This window comes from Astatotilapia calliptera, chromosome 13 (genome assembly GCF_964374335.1).
Source record: "Astatotilapia calliptera chromosome 13, fAstCal68.1, whole genome shotgun sequence".
Lineage (NCBI taxonomy): Eukaryota > Metazoa > Chordata > Actinopteri > Cichliformes > Cichlidae > Astatotilapia > Astatotilapia calliptera.
This window is the reverse complement of record NC_137434.1, coordinates 3,653,716-3,677,606: the sequence shown is the minus strand read 5'-3', so window position 1 is coordinate 3,677,606 and position 23,891 is coordinate 3,653,716. Positions and strand designations below refer to the sequence as shown.

General features: G+C 38.9%; 1 long non-coding RNA gene across 1 annotated transcript in view; it reads right to left on the bottom strand.

Moving 5' to 3' along the window:
* LOC145419809 (uncharacterized) overlaps positions 1-23,891 on the bottom strand; it is a 264,957-nt gene that overhangs the window by 109,503 nt on the left and 131,563 nt on the right. The window contains exon 3 of the long non-coding RNA XR_013901143.1: positions 21,032-21,154. This is a non-coding gene — a long non-coding RNA (uncharacterized LOC145419809). The remainder of the gene's footprint in view (positions 1-21,031; positions 21,155-23,891) is intronic.

The window sequence follows — 23,891 nt, the reverse complement described above, 5'->3', positions numbered from 1 at the left end:
GGCAGACCCAGGACACACTGGAGAGATTATATCTCTTGGCTGGCCTGGAAAAGCCTTGGTGTTCCCCCTGACAAGCTGGAGGAGGTGGCTGGGGAGAGGGAGGTCTGGGCTTCTCTGCTTAGGCTGTGACATGCTCTATATCTACAATGATTTATTTTTTTAAAGTCATGAATATAAGTTTTACTATGTACTAAGTAAATTGCATTTTCTGCTTTCTTTCTATCCTATTTTCCTATTATAACTCCTTATTAATTATAAAAGAAAAAAGAATTTAAACAGAACAAATGTATGAAGATGAGAAGCTTTAGTTCAACCTTCTATTGTGTTAGGGAAAATATATTAAAATGACCTACAGGGGATAATTATTTTTAAAAAGTCAAAGATTTCAATTATTTATAAACTTGACTGAAGGTGATTGAATAACAATGCAAACTTTTAACATACCAACTTCAAAATACTTGGAATCCACTTCAAATACTAACAATGTCTGCTGTTCTGGTATTTCAGCGATTCAAATTTCATTCACTATATAGTTCTATTCATAGTTCCTTCTCTCAAATATCTGACCTGTGACAGAGACACTACAAAAGAGGAACAGTTGCAGATGTGTTTTAGTGGATTCTGCACAAGACAGTCTACATGTTTGGCTCATATTGACAAATGGTAAATACTCTACTTGAGCACTAAGTGATTTATACAGCATGTCTCATTCACACACACACATACAAAAGGTCTAAGTGCTTTCTCTCTGACATTCACACACACTCACACTCCAATGAAGGCATGGGAAAAAAACTCAAAACCTCTAACTTCCAATTAAGTTGAGGACCTGCTGGACCTCCTAATCTACAACCACACCCACCAATGTGATAATATTAGCCATAAGGCTGATTCAACCATAAGGTCAAATTAAATCTATGAAGTGTATAGATTTAGACATAATGTCAATTCATGAGCTGAATCACAGGAAAAATTGAGCACCAAGAAGACATTCCATCAAGGTGTTCCCAACCCAGCCAAGAGATGTAATCGCAAGAGTGTGTTTAAGGTTCTACTGTGGTCTCTTACCAGTTGGATGTGGCAGAAACACCTCACCTCGGAATTGTCCAGGTTTCTCATTAGCAATTTGGGATGCACAAACCACCCAAACTGTCTCTTCATCTGTGAAGGAATAGTAGCTCTACTATTCAGCTCCTTCAGACATCCTGGGAACTCTATGCTTTTCCAACTGGAAACTATGGCCTCAAGGAAATTTAAGAGTTTTTTTTTTTTTTTTAATCTTGTGTCAATCCTTGGAGGGTACCAAGCAGCACCCACCAAGACTAAAAACAGAAGCCAATGAAGACGTTTCATGAGCTGCATTTCCTCTAATGGCCACTTGAGGCTGGTTTCAAAAACAAATAAACACAATGTAAATTCCCATGTTGAAATGTCCAAGTTTGAAACATTAAAAAACAACTTTGCAGTGAGTTATTTTCTTTCATTCATTTAGATATCAAAGCTGGGAGCTGTCTTATGTTAAAGTGTGTGATCCAAACATCACTTTGAAATTTTTTGGGAAAACTCAAAGAAGAACATTACATATCATTATCTAAGGCTGTGGCTTTCACTCTTTAACTATCCAATTCTACCAGACTAGCAATAAGTTGGCTGAGCAGGAATCAAAGAAGGAGAGAGAGACCACACAGGCTACAGAGCAAGGATGGAAGGCGTCAACGTTGGTCATCGAGTTTTGAGGCATCCATAGGCATTTAAAGAAGTCACAAGTAACATTTAAAGATGTCATTAGTTGCAGCTGACTGATGTATTTATACTTCAGTTGGCTGGTTTCTGTACTTAAACAAAAAGCATTATAGCTCTGCACCTGGTGTAGCAGAAAGTCCTGCAAGTCCCCTGTCTATATAATGGTAAAACCTGTAAACCTTGCAGCATTGGTTGAAAAGTTGACAGGTTGATTTATGCGGTAGTTTTCTATGTGCATTGATATGAAGACCTCAAACGCAAATTTTCAGTCATGGAGGATACAACTTGATCACACGTTACATTGGAAACTAGGGGTGCACTTCAGCTTTGATTAGATGCTATAACTGTTCAGCAGAGCCATCTTTAGATTTTCTATTATCCGTCTGTCTTGCGATTGATGACTACATTCATTTTCTTTGAGAATTGAAGCACAGTGTGAAACATTAATTCTTCTAGTTCTCTTCAGAGAAAACATACCATTCTGTTTTATGTTGTTAAAAGTCTTGTGTCACTGTTCTAACCCTGCAAAAGTAATGTTTTTGATAACCCACAACAGATGAGGTAACATGAACATCATGTAGCCAGCTAGTCCTGTCTATCAATCTCTGAATGTACAGTGTGCACTGTGTGTAGAATTTCGAGGTCAAAATGATTTTAAGTCATTTTGGGATAAAGCTGTAACGGGACAAAATGTGCAACAAGTGACACATTATGAACACTTTCTGGATGCACTGTGTATGTATCCATTTGCCAGCCAGTGCTATAGATAGACTATAACTCTGAGGTACCCACAGTCAGAACTTTTGTATATCTACATAGAATTTGACTGGCCAGTAGGTATGTGGGCCATAAACATTAACTTTCATGCATTGTAAACTGAACTGTTGAGAAGATTACATTAGATCACAGTGAATTTCTTCTATATTTTTATGATTTTTATGTCCTCCCCTCATCCCCAACCAGTCGTGGCAGCTACTCCTAGTTGCCAAGTGCTTGCTCACATAGGGTCATCTAATCATTAGTGTTTTCCGTGAAGCGCCTTGAGGTGACTGTTGTTGCGATTCTATGATATAAAAATGAAGTTGAATTGAATTGAGCTGAATTAAATGCTGTTAAAATAATTGATTCACTATGTATTTGTATGTTGTGTGAATGTACTGTATATGGAAAGCCACAAAGATGAGTACATGATGCTGGAGGAAAAGTGGGACAGGGATATCACAAGAAAATTCACGTTTTTGAATAAAAAGCCACTTTATTAAACATTATTATTGTTTAATAGAGAAATCAAACAACTATGTGTGTTGTTAGTCAGAGTGTTATAACCTCGAGTTTTAAACCTAAAAAAAGGTTAGTGTGATATTCCCATTCTTGCTTGACAAAGTTTGACTCATAATTTAGGGCTAACAGTAAGAATATGGTAGACATTCAGAAGACCATAATAGAGAGATAAGCTTCCAGCTAACCTTTTCAAAATAAAACACCAGTTCAGCATGTTCATTCCAACAAGGTAGTGAGATATGTTGACTTCTTTATTTAACCATTTATACTTGACTATTGACGTTAGAACATAGGCACAAAAAAGCAGCTGTTATCAGGTCGATTCAATTTTAAAAATTCATACCTCTGAGGAATGTAGTCAAATGCCTTCTCCAAGTCAAGATTTACCACATTTAAACTAAGAACTCCCGAAATTAGTAGCAAAATATGATTTGGTTGAAAAAATGTTATTAGTTAAAGAAATGTGTTAATTGCACTGTGTGCCGCTGCATTTGGACACATTGCTCAGGCTGACTGGACTGCCAACTAGAAAAAGCAGCGCTGAACAATATTCTTTTTTAAAGCCATCTCTTAAAGTCCCTCACAAACTACCTCTGCTGCTCTCTTTTGAACCTAGACACCCTGCAGTCCGCCATTACCAACACCTCAGCTCCAGTCATCTTGCTACTTTTAATTCATATCTTCTTTTCTCAAGAAAAATCTTTCCTTCTTCTATACCAAGGAACCACTGTCAAGCCAGGCATTTCAGCCCGGGTGGGATATTAATGAGTTTACAAGGACCTTCCCGGTCTAATTATGTCGAGCAACTGCTGTCTCTTACTGGGCCACGGCTCCCGGAGGAGAACACAAATCTACCAGGCAAGCAAAACTCGCCTACTTTTGACAAAACACTCGACACACGAGCATACAAATAACGCCGGGCATCCTTCATTACCACCACTGCGATGTCGCGGGCAAGATTAATACCACCGCCCAGCATCGCCACCCCAAATTTAACCTGAAAAATACTTGACTTTGGCATTAAGACAATGGCTATTAGTGAGGGTAGGATTGTGGAAGTGCAGAGATGAGGGACTACATCTTCGTGGGGAGATCGTGTAAGAGAGCTCCAAATACTGTAAGTACCATTAAAGTGATTGGATGTGACCTTTTTACAGGCTCAGCTATTTAACATGTTCATGAAAGTTTCTCCACCTTGTTGACATTTGAATAGTGACACCAGCACTGGAAAACAAAAACTCGAAAGCTATGTAACTCTGCCTCCTCTTCAACAGAAAAAAAGGTGAAATCTTGGGCTTCTTTGAATTTTATACTATATTGACTTGTAGTTTGTTTGTTTTTTTGATTTGGCATGGTTTATAGGTTAAATAAAAGCAAATATGAAGCATTTTTCTTGGCCTCAAATGAGCTAAACAATTCTATTATTTATATAGTGAATGATCAAATCTCATGCCCCCTATATTACAATTTAATATAAAAGAGAGAACTAGAATTATTAAGAAAAACATCAACAACATCATTAATTAAGAATTAAGGCATATATTTCCATTAAAATGCAAAAACCTATGGTATTTCAGTGGTACTGGTGCCAAATCCAAGTATTTTCATCTCACAAAAGTCATATCTAGAACTCAGAAAGGAGGATACAGCAAGGATGAAATATCAGCCGATCCTGCTGACCACAGGGTAAAATGCTTCAGGAGCCCAAAGCCAGAGCATCTCTTGAGTGATTATCAAACATAAATCAAAAGTGGGAATGTAATGGTGTCTCTACCTAGTTTCTTTCTTATCTGGATATATCATCCCACTACATATATTGTATTATACATATCTACCTTAACCAAATGTTTTATTTTTTATAGTATTCTATAAAAAAATAAAACGTTTGGTTGGAAGCCTAACTACATTTTCTTCGTGTAATATACTTAAGCCATCTTGAGTGGCACCTTAATGACACCTTATTCTTTTACACGGTTATGGTTGTTTAGTTAATATCAACCAAACTTACCAGATTCCTGCAGAATAGCTAAGAGCTAGGTTGTGTGTCATGGCCTCCATTCTTGCTAACATTATCTTTAGAAAAATCATATCTGAGTGAAATGCTAATTGTCTAGATTGTCACATGTGTTCACCTTCTGATGTAATCCATGAGCATACCTTATGTAAAATAACAAATAATGGTGATTTTTAACCAGCAACGCATCACATAACAGTACATCTGCTTTCTACAGTAATGTAAGATGGGGGTGGTTAGCCAGCTAGCTGTTGTCAATATAGCTAGCAATACTCAGATACAATTCAGTTCAATTAATCTTTATATATACAGCACCAATTCACAACAACAGTCACTTCAAGGCGCTTTATATTGTAAGGTAGGCCCTACAATAATACATTCAGAGAAAAAGCCCACAATCCTACCCCTTATGAGCAAGCACTTTGGTGCAAGTGGGAAGGAAAAACTCCCTTTTAACAGGAAGAAACTGGCAGAACCAGGCTCAGGGAGGGGCGGCCATCTGCCGCAACCGTTTGGGGAGGCAGAAGGAAGACAGGATAAAAGACAGCTGTGTGAATGGCAGATACTGAGAAAGGCTAGTCTTTCACTCACTGTACAAGAGACATGAAGTACGCTACATATTACACAGGAAGACGAAACACTAAATATATATTTTAAATATATATCTTAGCAGGAATTAAGGAAGTTGCAGAAATTACGTGAAGTAATTCTGGAAATAAAAGAACTAATTAAAAAAATTCAAAGATACCATTTCTCTTTGTTTTATCTGTTCTGTTCATCCACCTATTTTCAGTTCTCCACTTCTGACATGTTGACCATTCTGTTGCAGTGGTACATGGCCATCATTACAACCATGAAACTCAATTTAACTGAATTTGCCACAGACATCAGTTTCAGTCTAGCAGAAGTAACTGATACAAGTTTGATCAAAGTTTGAACAGAAGGAGCTGAAGTGCTGCAGCTTGTTCAGAGTATGTCCACTTTGCAAACAGTGAATGACCATTGAAATGCGGCTCTGAGAACCAAATGACATCACCGCCATACCTTATGCAAATATCCTGTAGGATCCATTACACAGCAGGAGAGATAAGTGCGTCCAGAGCGGAGCAAGGCCCACTCACACTCACAGCTAACCTCTTGTACATTATATTTTCACTCTCTCACTAACACACAGTGGGTAGCGCATTAGGCATAAGTTTGCTCACACACGTACACACACACTTATCTCTCCCTTCTAATACAGAAATAAGACACTTGACACTGCAGTGATGGCAGTGACACTGTGCATGGTGGAGGTGATGGAGTATAATGGCCTTTTAAATTCGTATTCCCAAAGAGAGCGAAAAAAAAGTAAGGTTAGCGTTAAGCTACCTCTGACTTCATCTGTACTTAGAGGTTGTATTTACATCCAGCACAAGCTAACCGAAGGATGGCAGTTTTATATTTGCTTTTGTAGGTCAGCTAAAAGCAAAAAGTGTCATAGCTGCATTACTAACTAGCGCCATATTTTTAACAACGGGCTGTAAAACTGTTGAACCCATGCCACAATCTATTTCACATAAACATTTGGGTGTGTTCAAAAAAACTACACATGGCACTTAGATAGCAACATTATTTTTACAAAAGGTTCTTTTAGAATACGTTTTATTTACCTTTAATACTAAATTTTCTGTATAACGAGTTTGATTTCCTTTTTAACATTTGGTTAGGCATGGGACAGCAACACTTCAACCTTTCTTTTTGCTTTAAGATTTTTAGAAATAAGCTCATCATTGGTCTTCCCTCTCCTTTGACGGCATATCATGCCATCATCTTGCAACCTTATGAGTTCATTTCCATTCATGGTTTTCCATGAATGGAAATGTTTCCAATGGGCTTTGGTCCACTTTCTTGGGAGTCAAAGCCACAATCTTCTTGCCTCGTAAGTTTCAGTGTCTGTGGTTTTCCCCTTGAAGACTTTAACTTTATTACTTGCAGATTAAATTAATGAAGTTCTTCCAGTGTAGAGTTGGATGTCTCGAGACCGGTCTTGAGACCACTTTTTCGTGGTCTTGGTCTCGTCTTGGTCTCGACGGACTTTTGTCTTGGTCTTGTCTTGGTCTCGACGGACTTTTGTCTTGGTCTCAGTCTTGGTCTCGCTGTTTTGGTCCTGCGTTCTCAAATCGACATAGTGTTCAGGAAATTTGGAGTCAACCATCAGCGGAGCGGGGGGGTGGCTTACTGGGCTTAAGCCCGGGTCATTTTTTCAGAAGCATGGGGTCTTTTGGAGTGTAATTTGTTAGTTAGATGCCTGACTGACAACTGTATAAAACAAAAACAACACACGAAGCACAGAGCGCACCGTCGTAAATTCCCCCTAATTTTGGTGTGATCCAAGCTCAGGCACTAGGCGACTGAGCACAGCACCCATGTGAGCGAGGGGGGAGAAGCTGCTGCCTGCGAGTTTGCTGCAGACAGAGGAGAGCTTAAGTTTGACCAGGTACCAAAGCAAATCATTCGTACTGAACTAATAATGTAAATATGACGGTGTATCACAAAAGATTGATATCAAACTGATCACTTGGTTGCGTTACTTGCTCTTCGGGTGAATCAACAAATGGATAAATAAAAAGCCGAACAGCAATGCTGATTTTTTAGAGAGTCTTAGCTTACATTTCATATTTTTAGTTGTTACCCTCCACGGCTAAACAAATTCTCTAAATCGGTTTCAGTTGTGTACTGATGTACACAACAATGGACATAAGGAGCTTCTTTCAAAGAAAAAACTCAGGTAGATGTTATTTTATATATTATGCTTTGGATATTGTTCAGTATATCTATGCAAAACAAGAGGAATTTCAATACACAGCAGGATATTCACAGTTGAAACCAGATATTACATACACTTTATGGAGAAAACATAAAAACTTTTTTTTACTGTTAAACATCAATTTAGAGTAAACTTTTGTTTTAGATAAATAAATGTTGAAATATCTTTTGAATTAGTTAAATGTCAGAATAAAAAGAGGGAGCTGTCTATTTTAATCACTTTCATCAAATTTAGGAGTACATATACACTAAGTTTATTGTTAATTAATAAGAAAACTCCAGACGATTCCATTCTGAGCTGAAGAAGCTTCTGATAGGTTAGTAGAGTCCATGTGAGTAAATTGGTGGCACACCTGTGGATGCATATAAGGCAAAACACAGAGCCTGTTTCTTCGACATGGGAACATCAGGAGATGTCAACCAAAACACCAGGAAAAGAATTGTGGAGCTCCATAAGTGTGGCTCAATTTGAATACAATTTGGTGCCATTTGCAATAAGAAATACAGACAGTTTCTCTCTTTACTCTTAAAGTTAACAAATATGTTTTTTATATTTATCAATCTAAAAAAATAAACATTTAGTCTGATTTGATGTTACAATTAAAAAAGTGTTTGTGTTTTTATCTGAAGAGTACATAAATATCTGGTTTCAACTGTATATTTGATGATGTTGGTGTTTGGCTTGATTGTCAGCACAAAGAGGGAGAGAGAGGAGCAGAGAGGGAGAGAGAGGAGCAGAGAGGGAGAGAGAGGAGCAGAGAGGGAGAGAGAGAATGACGACAGAACAGAGATGGAACAAGAGCAGGTGAGACACACATGTTAGTCAAATGGTTGTTTGCCAAAACTCATCAGAACATGTACCTAGTACCTAGTGTTTCTTTTTAGATACCATTTGTTACTTTTCAAATTCTATGTTTATTAAGTTATGCAGGCTTGTTTGCACAACAAGGCTACATAATTATATAAACTTTTCTCAATCTAAATATTGTACTTTGGTAGAATTAAAAACCAAGTGTAGTGCAGGTCTATGATGATTTTAGTGCTACTATCATCTAGTTCTGATTCTGGTTCTGTCTTGGTTAATGTTGTAGTCCTGTTTTAATTCCGGATCAGTTCTGGGTCTGGTTGAATTGGGGTTTAGTCCCTGTGTCTTGATACAGGCCCGACTTTGTTCTGCCTTGCTGCTTAATTTAAAAAACTAGTTTAAGGTGTCCTGCATATGTATATAGAATAACATCTGGCTGCAGTTTAAATACTTTTTTTTGTCTCGGTCTTGGTCTTGGTCTCGTCTCGGTCTTGGTCTCGTCTCAACTTGGTCTTGGTCTTGTCTTGGTCTCGATACCCTCTGGTCTTGGTCTTGTCTTGGTCTCGGATTAGGCGGTCTTGACTACAAGTCTATTCCAGTGAGAAGATATGAAGCCCCAAACCTGCATCACTTAGCGCAAGAGATGAAGATGTTTCTGGAAGATGCGGGAGTTTTTTAGTAAGTTGAGAGTACACAAAGATGAAAACATTTGTGCAGACTTCCAGTCTGCAAGTAAATGAAAATTTGCCTAAAAAAATAATCGGTAAATGTGAAGTTAAATATTTTTTAGGAATCAATAAGAGATTAATTACTACTCAAAATATTATTAAGGACACCTCACCTAAAGGTTGAATTAAGTTATATAATAACTTCTAATTATATAATTAAGTTATTTGGCTACTACAATGACCTGTGTAGTAGCCAAAATATAAATATAATCCCAATATCTTTCAATATAAGCAGTAAGATTCGCTGTAGGTATATCTTCTGTCTTCGGTCCTCATTAGATGACACACAATTTATGTCCAGTGCCAATGTTCAGTGACTATGCGGATAATAGTGCTCTCAATGTAGTCATCCAGAAAAGAGCATCATAGAGTAGGTTTGCACAAAGCTTGTTCCCTCTTTGTGCCAGATATGAGGCTTGTAAGTTTAGAACCTGTAACAGATCTGCATTCAAGATTTTCCTTCTTATTAACATTATGGAAAACAAGATTTTCAATCATGTTGAAAATATCCCAGTGTTATTTGGAATGTGGTGATTTCTAAAGTCACAAATATAACCTTAGTTTATATTTTTTGGGTCTGCTACTTTTCAAATTTACTTGAAATCTACCTGATCAGCTCAGTCACAGCATGACAGCTAACTATTCTAGATATTCCTAGAAAAGTGAGAACACAAATAAATTAGAACATTAAAATATTTTTCAAAAACACAAAGCCCAATTGCACCAGTGTGAGAACAGTGCAGATAATAGAAATAGGTGATTTCCCAGTGACACTGTGTCCTACACAGTGTATCCAGGCAATATTATAACTTAAAGCAAATATATATGTTTATATGATGTTTCCAATAATGAGAACACATTTGAGGCCTCAGTCACACACTCTGCATTCCTGTGCGCAAACTGTCTCCTGTTGTGTGTAGTGATGGTAAATTCAATTCTTATTACTGAATCGAGTTTCAATGAGTCACTCACCAAAGTAAATCGGGTTTTTTGAGTCATTTAAGTCACTGAGTCAGTTGCCCAAAGAGTGCAAAAAATGTACATTTTCACTCAAACTTAATTTATTTCTCTTTTCATGTATATCCTACTGCTAAGATGAGTGATTGAAAAAGAAAAACAACAGTTTTTTATAGAGCAAAAAAGAGAAAAAAAAGGTTTCTAAAGGGAACTTTTTTTTTTTTTTTGTTTTTCCTCAAATGTGTCAAATATATATTTTTATATATATTTAAATGTCCACTGAGCTGTGAGCCAGGGGGCGGTAATGCGCCTTAACATTGGTTGCCAACCAAGAAGAAGAAGAAGCTGTGAGCCAGGAGGGAGGGGGTGTCACTATATATCACTACCCGATCCGTACCGGAAACCCGATCCGTACCCCGCATGAGCAAATCTTACGTCAATTCCTCTCTTTGCCAACATTGCGACATTCAATATATTTGAATGATACGGTTAGCGCCCAGTTAGCTCCTTGGATTTCTCAGCAGCTCTGCCTCCTTTTCGACTACCGGGACATTTAAACAATGGATAATCCATATACAAAGAAATTCATGCTTTTCTCCTCAACAGAGAGCGTTCCCCGATTGAACAACAGCGCCGTAAAATAAGAAGAATGGCGCCTAATTACAGAGTTAATAATACAGACTTTGTAATATCTCACGTGTAGATTCATCAGCCAGATGAAGTGTTTACTGACAATTGACAGTGATAGCGGTCCAACTTTGCACATGCGCAGTAAGGATCGGGGAGTCCGGATCCGTATCTTTTTATTTTTCGTTTTTTGTCTACATTATATTGAAATGCTTCATTATTGGAAACATTTTAAGAGATACTTATTATTCTTAACATCTTAATAGATACTCTGACCCGTAACTATCGTAAAACGCTTCGACTGGAAGTAGACACCTTTCGCGCATGCGGGGTACCGATCGGGTTTCCGGTACGGATCGGGTAGTGACAGGGGGTGAGTGAGTGAGTGAGTGAGTGAGTGAGTGAGTGATTCGCTTACGCTACGATTCAGCACAGTAAGGGAGGGGGTGAGTGAGTGAGTGATTCGCTTACGCTACGATCAGTGTTGCCAACTTAGCGACTTTGTCGCTATATTTAGCGAGTTTTCAGACCCCCTTAGCGACTTTTTTCTAAAAAGCAACTAGCAACAAATCTGGTGACTTTTTCTGGTGTTATTGGAGACTTAGGCTACATTCACACTGCAGGTCTTAATGCTCAATTCTGATTTTTTGATTAAATCTGATTTTTTTGTCTGCTTGTTCACACTACAGATAAAATGCGACAGCAAACATGCTCTAGTGTGAACGCTCAAAGGGGCCCGCATGCGCAAAAGAAGACGTCACTAGGGATGGGTACCGGTGCTTTTTTTTTCCCTGAGATGTCATACACTTTAGATTCTAGCCAATCATTTTACGTTTCCAAGGATAGTAGGCGGGTCCAGGTACGTGCGTTCCTTTAGAGCAGAGCTACAGATTAAAAATGCCCAAGGCGAAGCGGTCAAAAGTCTGGCTGTATTTCACAGCAAAATATGCAAACTCAGCAGCCTGCAACAAGTGCTTTAAGGTGATACTGTGATACTGTCAAAGGAGGTAACACCTCGAATCCGATTAAACAGCTGGCGACGCATAGCGTTTTTTTTAAAAGCCGAGAAATGCGCCGTATTTGATAGCTTGCTGTGAGACCTCACACCGTGCACATCTACTGCGGGTGTCCTGCCTGTTATCGGACCCCGAGTTTGCAACATCCCCCAAAAACCCGAAGAGTAGAGTCCTGGCCACTAGCCCTGCCAGTGTAGCAGAAATGATGACGGATGATGATGGCAGCAGCAGCCGTTCTTCTCCGCGTGAGTAGCTTAATGTTGTTCGTGTGTAATTTACGTTGAGTAGGCTAACCACGTTATTAAATTAATGCATGTAAGGTGAACTAGCAAACATCATCATAGCTACATGCGGCTGTCTTCTTGTTTGATGGCAGATACTCCCTTCACCCTGGCCAAACAGGCTAAAATGACCAAAGAAAAAGTGGAAAACAGTTAAACATGAGAGGTTTTTGGACAAAGTTTGTGTTTTTTCCATTGATTAAGCACTGCTTCCAGTCAAAAATGATACCATATATGCCCCATAGCTGCAGAAAAGGCTAACAGTGTTATATTTTTACAAAAGAACAGCTGAACATGAGAGGTTTTTGGACCAATTTTGTGTTCTCCATTCTTTAAGCACCGGTTTGAGCACCGTTTAAGCACCGGCACCGTTTCAAAAGTACCGGTTTGGCACCGGTATCGGATAAAACCTAAACGATACCCATCCCTAGACGTCACACACAACGGCTCTGTTTAGACCCAGAGCAAACAATATTGTTTGACTGATGGCCCTTAATATAAAGACTTCGGACTTTACGTTTCCCAATTTTTGCTTTAAGTTATTTTGTTATTTACACAATAATGTAAATAACCTAATAATTATCCTTATTGCTGTTTTAGAGAGGAGCGGTGCTTCAAAGGATAGTTGCAGATTTCTGTCAGAATCTGCCGATTATACAGTACAAATAAAATGTTCACGTTTCTCCAACGTTGTCTTCCCAACAGTTTCACTAACATCTACACTGGATGGACAGGAAGCATTCGCGATGTCTTCTCCGGCGCTGATAATTGGCGTCTGTCTTGTGTCAGTGACGTAAAAGACGGATTTAATGCGACATGACCATTCACACAGCAGTCGCTTTCTAAAACATCGGATATGTATCGGATTCAGTACCACATACGAAAGTGACCCAGATCGGATTTGAAAATATCGGATTTGTGCCGTTCACACTGTCACACCGTGATCGGATATGGGTTGCATAGGATCAAAAAGGAGGGGGTGAGTAACTCAAATGTGTTGTTAGCATGTTAGCTGAGCGATGCTACTGTGAACCGAGGAGCTATTGTCTTGATGTGAGCTTTCAACTCAGGGGTTTTTCTTCCAATTCAGAGCAGAAATGTTTTTGTTAAGAAACTGGCTGTTGTTTTTTTTCACACAATTTTAATTTTAAGCTAGATATATTTCTACTAATGAAATTAGTTTGCTAACAGCGACAGGGATGAGTCAGTGAGTCAGTTGGGCTTGTGAATCATGATTCACGAGTCAGTAAAGTGATTCTCGAGTATTGAACGATTCGTTCATGATTCACACATCACTAGCTGTGCGTTGAAAACAACACCATCAGACTTGTTCTAACCTATTGTCTCAAGTGCAAAAGACTGGAAAGAAATAGGAAAGGGAGAGATGTCATATTGTCTAATAATGGGTAATAACAGTGCATAATTTAAGACATCCAGGAAGCTCAAAGTGTTACACTGGATCATGCATATGTAAAGCCACAGCAAACTAATTTCAGCTGTTTAATGACTCTGTGATGTAAGTGTAATTTTTTTAAATTACTTTAACTCATTTTCCTGTGGAACACATTGAAATGAATCATGAGAACCCATTTTAAATATGACACGTAAACTAGCCTAATAAGGACCTATACTATAGGTGCATCTCTACCAAAACATGAAGTCATGTGTTGTTTAAAAGCTCCGTGTTCCAATATACTCTGTTGTATAGTAGTTGAGCCCATAGTTCAACTTCATCCTAAGACCTTCTAATAGATTTATCTGTCCCCGTCTGATGTTTTTCTAAAGCAAAGAATATTATATTTGTATTAATGGCAAGACGTAACAGAGGAAGCTCAGTGCTGAAGCCAAAGAAAAGTAGATGTGATGTGCTTTTCAGATTGAGTTATAATAAATTAACAGAGATTAAAAAAGGATACATTACAAGGATACTGAAGTTAAAAAAGGATACACACAGCACCTTTATCTTTCAACAACATCAACCCTTCCACTGGCATGACTAGAGATATAAAAAGAGAGGGATGAGAGAGGGGTCAGTGCTGGCCACTCTGTTTTTTTCTCACGCCTCAATAATAGATGTTTTAAAGTTTAAGTGCTGCCAGAGGGCTGCGAGCCCTGCTGTTCATTAAGTCAGCCACTGCCATGGAGCAGCATTTACATCGACAGTGCTCTGAACGCCTGCTCTGTCTGAGCAATTACATCTACTCTAAAGTGCTGGATAACAGTCAGGGACAGGAGAGGAGTGGAGAGAAGAGGAGAGAAGGACGGAAAAAAGGAGAGGAAGACAAGAGTAGAGATGCTAGGCTGAAAACGAAGAATATCATAATGGAGAGAAAGAAAGGAATAAACAACTCTTACCCATACCAACACACATGCACACATGCTTCGGGTAACATTAAAGCACCATGAGACACCAGCAGCTCACACGACAAAACAACAGCCTTCACATTCGTCACCGCACACTCCCTCCGAAAAACACAATCAGTTGCTTATGTAGCCACGAGACGGGAGGCAGGGAGGATGGCCCTCGGCGACATATGTGTTCCATCATGCTTGTCACAACAACACGTTTCATCTGCTAAATACACTCCACCAGACAACAAATCCGCCAGAACGCTAAGAGCAACACAAATTTGTTTACAGACGAAGTGACGTCTCACAAATACATCCAGAGGTAGATGGCAGACAACAGAGACAGATAATGCTGGTGCTGCTAGCACTTCTTTCACTTGTAATCCCTTTGGCATCTATTGATGAACAAAGAAACTGGATTCAAAGATCTTTGAATTTGCTGTTTTTTAACTAATTTCACATAGAATGCTTCATGTTTTATGCGTTCTTTTTAAGTTGCCACTCCTAAATTTCCATAATCAGGCTTCTCTTTAAAATGGAGCAAAGTAATGGCAAAGAGGCAACTAGGGGAAAGTCGGAAAGGCACTACACATTACACACACACAATTCAATTCAGTTCCATTTTATTTATACAACACCAAAACACAACCACAATAATACAACAGAGAAAAACCCAACAATCATATGACCCCCTATGTGCAAGCACTTTGGCGACAGTGGGAAGGAAAAACTCCCTTTTAACAGGAAGAAACCTGCAGCAGAACCAGGCTCATGGAGGGACGGGGCCATCTGCTGTGACTGGCTGAAGTTAGGGGAGGAAATATTAGCAAACTGTATGTTTTGTATATAACTACTAAATACTCACATTAGTTGGGGAAGCACTAGGGGGTAGGGTCGCATGACATTTTAGCTAAACAAGCGTAGTTTTAGAAACTAGAAGACGTTTAACAAGTAAAAATTAACCCAGCCCTAACTGTAAACATATTTTCTGTAACTATGTTGGTTTTTGTGTATTCTCTGTGGGATGAAGGAAGATCATATGAAGTGAGGAACAAAATCATTATGAAAAAAATTCAATTAACCAAAAATACCTGTTTGATTTTTTTTCTATTGGAGTGTGGAGTTCCTGTCAGAACAGAGCAGGAATCAAACATTTAAGACAATGCTCACATGCATTCACATGCTGCATGAATGGAGGAGGTAATCTCTGAGCAGTTGTTGCAGTTGTTGCAAAGCGGCTTGCATAAGCACACCAAATATGGAATAAAGGAGCTTAAATAGCGTAGTCTCTATGAGATAGTTGAATTGGATATGAAGAAATGCATCAGTTCACTGCATTAAGATTAGTTCATCTGATTCCTGATCATGCTTACCTACAACCAACACAATTTTGGGTGACATTTAATGTGACTCGTTCAGATGTTAGTGTGTACATTGATTTTAAACACCTAATCACTTTTTATGTAGCCAGCCACATATACAGTGGGGCAAAAAAGTATTTAGTCAGCCACCGATTGTGCAAGTTCCCCCACTTAAAATGATGACAGAGGTCAGTAATTTGCACCAGAGGTACACTTCAACTGTGAGAGACAGAATGTGAAAAAAAAATCCATGAATCCACATGGTAGGATTTGTAAAGAATTAATTCGTAAATTAGGGTGGAAAATAAGTATTTGGTCACCTCAAACAAGGAAAATCTCTGGCTCTCACAGACCTGTAACGTCTTCTGTAAGAAGCTTTTCTGTCCCCCACTCGTTACCTGTATGAATGGCACCTGTTTGAACTCATCATCTGTATAAAAGACACCTGTCCACAACCTCAAACAGTCAGACTCCAAACTCCGCCATGGCCAAGACCAAAGAGCTTTCGAAGGACACCAGGAAAAGTATTGTAGACCTGCACCAGACTGGGAAGAGTGAATCTACAATAGGCAAGCAGCTTGGTGTGAAAAAATCAACTGTGGGAGCAATCATCAGAAAATGGAAGACATACAAGACCACTGATAATCTCCCTCGATCTGGGGCTCCACGCAAGATCTCATCCCGTGGGGTCAAAATGATCATGAGAACGGTGAGCAAAGATCCCAGAACCACACGGGGGGACCTGGTGAATGACCTGCAGAGAGCTGGGACCAAAGTAACAAAGGTCACCATCAGTAACACACTACAACGGCAGGGAATCAAATCTCGCAGTGCCAGACGTGTTCCGCTGCTGAAGCCAGTGCATGTCCAGGCCCGTCTGAAGTTTGCCAGAGAGCACATGGATGATACAGCAGAGGATTGGGAGAATGTCATGTGGTCAGATAAAACCAAAGTAGAACTTTCTGGTATAAACTCAACTCATCGTGTTTGGAGGAAGACGAATACTGAGTTGCATCCCAAGAACACCATACCTACTGTGAAGCATGGGGGTGGAAACATCATGCTATGGGGCTGTTTTTCTGCCAAGGGGACAGGACGACTGATCCGTGTTAAGGACAGAATGAATGGGGCCATGTATCGTGAGATTTTGAGCCAAAACCTCCTTCCATCAGTGAGAACTTTGAAGATGAAACGAGGCTGGGTCTTCCAACATGACAATGATCCAAAACACACCGCCCGGGCAACAAAGGAGTGGCTCCGTAAGAAGCATTTGAAAGTCCTGGAGTGGCCTAGCCAGTCTCCAGACCTCAACCCCATAGAAAATCTGTGGCGGGAGTTGAAAGTCTGTGTTGCTCGGCGACAGCCCCAAAACATCACTGCTCTCGAGAAGATCTGCATGGAGGAATGGGCCAAAATACCAGCTACTGTGTGTGCAAACCTGGTAAAGACCTATAGTAAACGTTTGACCTCTGTTATTGCCAACAAAGGTTATGTTACAAAGTATTGAGTTGTATTTTTGTTATTGACCAAATACTTATTTTCCACCCTGATTTACGAATAAATTCTTTACAAATCCTACCATGTGGATTCATGGATTTTTTTTTCACATTCTGTCTCTCACAGTTGAAGTGTACCTCTGGTGCAAATTACTGACCTCTGTCATCATTTTAAGTGGGGGAACTTGCACAATCGGTGGCTGACTAAATACTTTTTTGCCCCACTGTATAGTAGACCGAACATGGAGGAGAAGAGAGCTCATAGGTGTTTGAGTGCCGTGGAGACTCATTTTAATTTGCGTCTGCACCTTCAGACTCAAGATATGAAGGTTCATAACTGTTTTATCAGTTTTATCAGCAGGGTCCCATTCAGCAAAGGAGCGAAAATGCAAAGGAAAGGGGCAACATAACTGTTACATACACTTCAAAGAAAGGTTTACTAACAGCAGCCAACAGCAGCTAACAACTGCAAAAACAGCACTACACTCACTACAGATGAATGGCAGCCAGAGTTGTTTGTCCTGCAGCACCCACCATAGATAACTTGAACTGGGAGGAGTAAGAAAATAGATCTGGTCTCCTTACTGAGAGTTTAAGAATCTTGTGTTTGATTAGAGCCACCATTATCTATAAATGTAACAGAAAAACACTATAAAGATCCCAGCTGAGTTTCCTTTGCCATTTTCCTTTAACATTATGTGTCACCACGTTCTTAAGAAGTGAGATTTGGTTGTGACAGACTTACTGTAGAAGCTTGTCTACACATGGGTGTATATAAGAAGGGATTGGCCAGGGGACTGGGATGCCCGAGGGTATGTGTTAGAAAGGTAAAAAATGACAGGGCTTGAAAAGTTAAGTGGAAATACATTAGGCACAGGGTAGAGAAAGAGGTCTGGGGAACAATGACAATCTCAACAAATAAATCCAAATCTTTCTTCATGGATAGATACAGATAGACCTACGGGAGAAAATATCTTTTTTGGTAAATTGGGTGAAGTGACCCTTTAAGTGATTAAATGATGCTCACTGACATGAAAAATGAGGAGGAAAAATGAACATTTCAGCATCAAGAAAAAGTGCTGACAGGTTAATTGGTCAGTGAATGTTGAGCAGCTTCACATTAGACAGACAACAATTGCACTCTGTCCAGAACAAGTCCTGTTTCATATTAGTATAATTGATGGAATGCAACTGATGGGTGGTCTGTTTTTTTCTTTTTCTTTTTTATGACAGAAAAATGTTGCTTTAGGCTCAGTGCTCCAAACATCATTGCGCTGTACAAATTTGCCACACCACAAAACTCATTTGTCCATGTTGTCTCAACTTGGCTGTATGCCTGAGCGCATTTGAAAACCCCATTTGGAGATGTTTTTCGGGAATAAAATAGTACAATGCTTAAGAAAAAAAAATCCTATTTAGTGGGAGTTTGTCTTTGTGAGCGTGGCGTCATGCTAAAAACCCTATTTTCGCCGGGAACGGCCACCCTATCACAAACTCTGCAGGGGAGCCACATTAGAGGTAATGTCATCCACAGTTTAGCCCTCCACTCCTCATTCCTCCATCTCTCCCCTAATGAACTCCCACTGAATTACCACTTCACCAGCGCCCTGCCTTTTTATGATTCTATTTGTTTATCTATCTCTGATTTCCTCCCTCGTCTTCCCCTGCCGCCCGGGCACACACCGGCTCTTTAATTTTATTGGCCACCGTTAGCGAGCTGCGAGTCGAGGCGTTTGGCTCGTCAGATAACCCCCCACCACCGCCGCCACCATCGCCACACACACACACACACACACACACACACACATCGAAACCACCTCCACTCCGTTTGCTGAGATTAGCATTAGCAGATTAGGGTGCTCATCAGTCAGACGAGGTGGTGGTAGTGGTGGTGGCGGTGGGGGGGGACCCCCGTCGTGACAGGCCGCGGCAAAATCGCACAAACCTCTCTGGAAGGCTTTGTGGCGTAATTGAATGCGCAATAATTTCCCTCCATTAATACATCTCTCATATCGCGGCTTACGCACAAAATGTCCACATTATCTGTTGCACTTTGTTAATGTCTTCACTCCTTAACAGTACATTTAATAGCACGAGTGAAGCGGAGTGAGTGAGCAAGTGCAGAAAGAACATCTGAAAGGCGTTTCATTTTTCATTAATCTATTCTAAGTAGGTGTCAAAGAAAATGGAAAGAATGATCACAACTCCAGCTGTTCATGCGATGGCTGCCAAACTTTTGTGGATTCGCTAACACTGACTGATAGCTGCCCGACAGGGGACAGCTATTAATGTGGCTTCCTGTTTAGTCTGAATTATTGTCCCTTTTTATGTTTTTAGGGCTGAATCCGGAGAATTTAAAATCTCTTCTGTTCCCACAAACTTTTTTTCTTTTTTTTGTTTTTTTAATAACCACTTGTCTTATTGGTGCATGAAGCCATGAACAGAAACAGATGCAGCAAATATAAAACAGCAGTACAGACACCAGAGACAACCGAAACGCTTACTCATACTACACGAGTATGTAGTATATTCATCCTGGCTTTCACCTTAAAATCACTCAGTAATGTTGCAGTGCATGAAAGCAACTATCCAGAATTTTAGATTATGTTCCTTTAGCCGAGTAGCAATGTCTATTTAGATTTGCAGGCTCTATTTACATTGACTATATTCTTTTTTAGGAAATGCACTCAAAGATTGTCCAGGCATATATGACCAGCTTTGACGGCCCTTCTGGTGCATCTTAGGGATTTATGAGACACATGTGTAGTTCATTTAGTTTTGAATGTGTTCTCGTTAATAACATCAAAGGTATTTTTAATGCATTTTTATCATGAAATTTAAAATATGTTTTGCAAGAGTGTCCACAAAATTGCGTACAGCAAACTATACAAAGTCAGATGGGAGCAGATCAAGGATGGCCTTGTAAAAAAGAATATGCCAGTTGCTGAATCTATGGAAGGATATTATCTATTGTATCACTGCTGATAAGAGAGAATAAATATGACATTCTGAAGGACATTTTACATTATTCTATAATATGTACTAATGATTAGGGAATGCGACTGTCGTTTTGTGATAATGGTTTTTCAACTCATCACTGATCCCCTTCTCATTTAGAGCACTTCAAATACTGTTGGCAGAAATAGTCACAGGGTTTACTTTAGCATCAATGCTGTGACACAATCGTTACTCACTATTCCAGTCATTCACAGGTAGATACCTGGACGAAGGACACCTCAGGGTTAGGGTTAAACCTAGCTCTTTTTATTAAGCATAATTACACTAAAGTCCTACAGTCCTATGAGCATTTACACCCTTGAGCTCTTCCTAAAGCTTGTTTGGGTGCTTATAAAACTAAACTGTGAGTGAAATACATCAAAAACCATAAACATCAGTTTCCATTGATTAAAGATGTTAAAGATGGTAAGTAAACATTAATTATCACTTAACTATAAATAGCAAATAATTATTAACTAAAGTTCAGTTTACCGGTAATTAAGCATAAATTAACACATAAATATATATACATTTATATAGATATGTAGATATACATATATATGCTCACCATTATCCAGGTAAGAATACACTTTCACCTATGATCCAATCCATTCTCTAGTATGCACCCTGGTGAAATATGGTCCAGGTGTGGATCCAGCCCACCACCAAGCTTTTCATTCCAGCTTGCGTCCTAAAATCAAACCAAAATAAAAGCATTTTTTAAAATATATCTAAAGGCAAATTGTAATGATCTGTGCTGTTATTCCAGAATGCAGTTTGTAATGTAAAAATAGTTTGTGCAGGTGAAAGCCACTAGATTTGTACATGACACTGACTCTTCTTTTCATTCTTTCTTTTCATAGACGTCTACACCATCATTTAATCAAAAAGCAGAAGAAGAATCCTTTTCAACAAAAAGTTAAGAGGCCTGAAGCGACTCAAAGGCTCCCATAAAACTCAGGTCTTTGTTTTCTGTTTGTAATTTACCGTACAGCTTTGTTGCCATTATGCGTGCCATAACTGGATAATAACTTCACCTAAGCATCCATGGATCTCACTGTGCTCTTCTCTAATATCTGCACCATTGTTTTGTTTCTTTTTTTATTGTTTTTGTTTCCATCTGCTCCATGGCCAACTTAGTTATTGTGCCAAGTTATCTACAGTCTCCATGCTTCAACCTGTTCATAAACACACAAACGTCAGAATAAACTGAAATCACACAGTTGCCACTCGTGCTTGATCCCGTAAATGTTGCCATGGTTTTGCAGCCTAGCGACCTGTGTGTGTGAATGATTTACACATACACACTCACCTTTAATTCTTTCCTTTCAGCAGCCTGCAAACACTCAGGGATAAGTGCTTGACGTGCTGGTCGAACAATAGACATATTACCTCTGGCGGTGATTGCTGGTGGGAGTATTGGTGTGTTTGTGTATATATGCTGTTAGCTTGTGTGTGGACAGACAAATAAAAAAAAAAGAAAAACAGGTGGGAGGTACTACACGTTGAAAAGGAGATAACAGGACAACTTATAATTAAAATGACTGATTTTCTTCATGTAATTGTTTATCAGATAAATATTTTTAATTATTTTTTTTCTATTTGCTGTAACCAGGACTTTAAAAACATGGTTTAAAAAATAAAACATTTGAAGATACGTTTGCCTCACAAAATGCAATGATTTCATTAACTGAAACTCAAATGTAAATGTTTCACTATTACAGTTTGTCCACACTGGTTGAAAAAGGTCCAGTTTAAGCTGCATTGATGAGCAATTATAACAAATGGTGTCGGTACTGAAAAGACAAAACCTGGAATCTGACCACATTTCTTTTCAGAGAGTTTCTTGGGTGTTTTGTTTTTCAATCTAATACACAGCAACAACATGCGAACAGCAAAGAAAATATATACAAAAACACAAAATGTTCTTATAAACACAAAGAGCAGAAAGATAAAGTAAAGAACCAGGATAGAGGACAAAAAGACAGCTACCTCCATCCATGACGATTAAGTAAAAGAATACAACTGAAACATAACACAAGCCATTATACAACTGTTCTATTTGTTTTCTGCTGTCACCTGAGGAGTGAACTATGAAGCAGCTTCAACACCCTGTAGCTGTTTGTGTTAGTTGACAGATAACATAAAGGGTGTCACACTGGAGGTCCTAAACTTTGTTTGTCTCTACTTCAGTTTGTATTCCCACTTAATCTATTGTTTGACTCCTCTTCTGCATAAAATGAACTAATCACATGATCAGAGAAACTACTGATAGAGATCTATAAAGAATATAAAGGGAAAGAAGAAGACAAGGGAGCAATTATTTGTAATGTTTCTCATGTGAAACTTTAAACCTGATTTAATAAAACATCGCATGTGGGTATGACACTGTCACATAGATTGATGTACTGTGTTAAATCTACTCTGTGGCTATGGTGTAGCCCTATGAACAAAATGTCTGCAAGCACTTGCCAATTATGTATGGAGTGGTAGTGAAACCTAAAAAATACTATGATGCAAACTGGAAATACAGCCTGGTAGATATAACCTTCAAAGTAAAAACCTTTACCACTGTAGCAACACATTTCCAAAAATGCAACTTTTACTTTGAAGGGAAACATTTACATCATTTACATCACACTTTTCACAGTTTCACTAATCAGTGAGTTTGCAGAGCAGGTTTCTTCTGTTCAAACTACAGGTGGCCATGGCAACCTACTAGCCACCAAAGCAGTTACAAGAACCTTTTCAGTGCAGTACTGTGTATCTCTTTGCAGTCGGTTTCAGCTTGCAACTGTCAACAACCTCCAGCAACCACTTGTCAACCTGTCAGGCAATGCAAGCATGTGTCCAACAGGTCAGCAGGCTAATGTGTTTAGTATGAGTTATCGTGATGATCTCGCCACCTTTGTGATGCTGACTTTGGACTTAGCATACCTTACTGATCCACCAGCTCATTCAATTGTGGCCAAATAACAAAGTAGAAGAAAAGAATTGAACAATGCTAATAACAGAATGCACATTAAAAACAATATACAAACAGTACATATAATATATAAAAGCTAAATTAAGTGAAACTGCATAAAACTGTACACCAAACAGGGATGTGCAGTAGAAACAAAGGGAGGATGTGAATAACTTGCATTTATCAATCAGCAGTAAACTATAACTGTAATTAACCTAAAGAGGCCTCCTTTATATTGCATAGTAAAAAAATAAATAAGTAAAATCAAAATCTATAAAAAAAAAAAACCTCATACAACAACACTCATAACCTGCATTTTTCTCAATTACTAAGTTCTTAAGTTCAATCTATTAATATGAATGCAGAGAGTTATCAAGAGAGCAAGTCTTTATACAAAGTCATCAGAAGTTGGGACTGATCTAACTGGTGCATCTTTGTCAAATTCATTAGCAAAGAAAAAGCA